Genomic DNA, 1,502 nt, shown 5'->3' on the forward strand with positions numbered 1-1,502 from the left:
AATGTCCTAACCCTTACTAAAGTGAAGAATGTCGTTACAATGAATTTTTTTTCTTTCAGAGATGTAGTTTACTCAAGCATGCACGAGACAGGCTGCAAAGAGCGTAGCATTGAATGCCAGCTTTTTCAATAAAGATTCATGTGATCCTTCACGTGATAAATCGATGACTGATGAGAAAATGGCAAAGTGTGACAATGTTTTCACAGGTTACCAGAGCGCAGCAGACCCGTTTCAATGATACATCGTTAAGCGCAACGAGGAAAAGCTAGAAAGTGTGGAGACTTTGTTCTGTTGCACACGCAAAACATGCAGGACCAGGCTTCACTGCATACAGCACTCATGCTACCGGTCATTTAGTTTTTTATTTAAAATCCAACGGGGGGAATGTGTAACAATCAAATAATTGTATTTATATATTCAACTGTGACTACGGTAGCATAAAATGAAGGGGCGTTCTGTTCGCATTTCCTAACTAAAACCATTCTAATATAGTGAAGGAAGCAAAATATATTAGCTCAACTGAAATGAAGAACTATGCCACTACATATGGTCCGTATCACTAAATTAAAATTCATTGTAATGTACTGCATGAGGCAAAAGAGATCAACTGAACTGAAGTAAACTATGGCCCAGAAGTAAACTTTTAGCATTACATAATGGAAATTGTTCTACTCCCTCCGTTCCTAAATATTTGTCTTTCTAGATATTTAAACAAATGACTACATACAGAGCAAAATGAGTGAATCTACACTTTAAAATATGTCTACATATATCTGTATGTGGTAGCCATTTGAAATGTCTAGAAAGAAAATTATTTAGGAACGGAGGGAGTAGTTGCTTGCTTCTTTAGAATCACTCCAGTTTAGAGCATACGACTTCCAAAAAAAAGTGCATCACCATAACCCATTGATAGCATCATCTGTGAGACGTCCCTGTAAATTAACTAAAGAAGTAAATAAAATTGACATTATTGCCACATCTTGATTTGTAAACTAACTATATCAGCAATATTACCATCAGCAGTCACCTTTGTCTCTAAAAACACTATCATCTGCAACATGTGCTTGTGCTTGTGCACCACCACCGCATGCCTCTCCCCTAACCTCTTGCAGCTTGTAGTAAAAGAAATTTGGTGAGTTTCAAAATAATGAAACGAATTATGGCACTTGAAACACAAATGTTATTCTGCAACATACCACTGAATAGTGAAAGATTGAGCTAACATTTTCTTTAATGACAAAAGGGAAAGATTGATTTAAAAGAGAATAGGCAACAAGTATTACAGAACTTTAGAATAATAGTACATCCAGGTTTTCATTTACTATGTTAGCCTGTGTTTATATTTTCATCCATCTCTTACTATGAATAGCAGTACTTGGGGATAAGAATGAATTACATACATACATACTAGAATCATGAGGCATCAGCGTCCAGCCCCTTCCTTCTTTATCCGTCGTCTTCTAGGACGGGCATGAGGGATCAGCGGGAGCGAACCCACTGCC

General features: G+C 37.1%; 1 long non-coding RNA gene across 1 annotated transcript; it reads right to left on the reverse strand.

Moving 5' to 3' along the window:
• Positions 1–599: 599 nt before the first annotated feature.
• LOC119303144 lies at positions 600–1,496 on the reverse strand. Its single transcript, XR_005147841.1, has 2 exons — positions 1,015–1,496; positions 600–932 (listed from the first exon to the last, which is right to left on the reverse strand). It is a non-coding gene; the product is annotated as an uncharacterized LOC119303144 (long non-coding RNA).
• Between the last annotated feature and the right edge of the window lie 6 nt (positions 1,497–1,502).

The sequence above is a fragment of the Triticum dicoccoides genome, chromosome 5A, assembly GCF_002162155.2.
Source record: "Triticum dicoccoides isolate Atlit2015 ecotype Zavitan chromosome 5A, WEW_v2.0, whole genome shotgun sequence".
Taxonomy (NCBI): Eukaryota; Viridiplantae; Streptophyta; class Magnoliopsida; order Poales; family Poaceae; genus Triticum; species Triticum dicoccoides.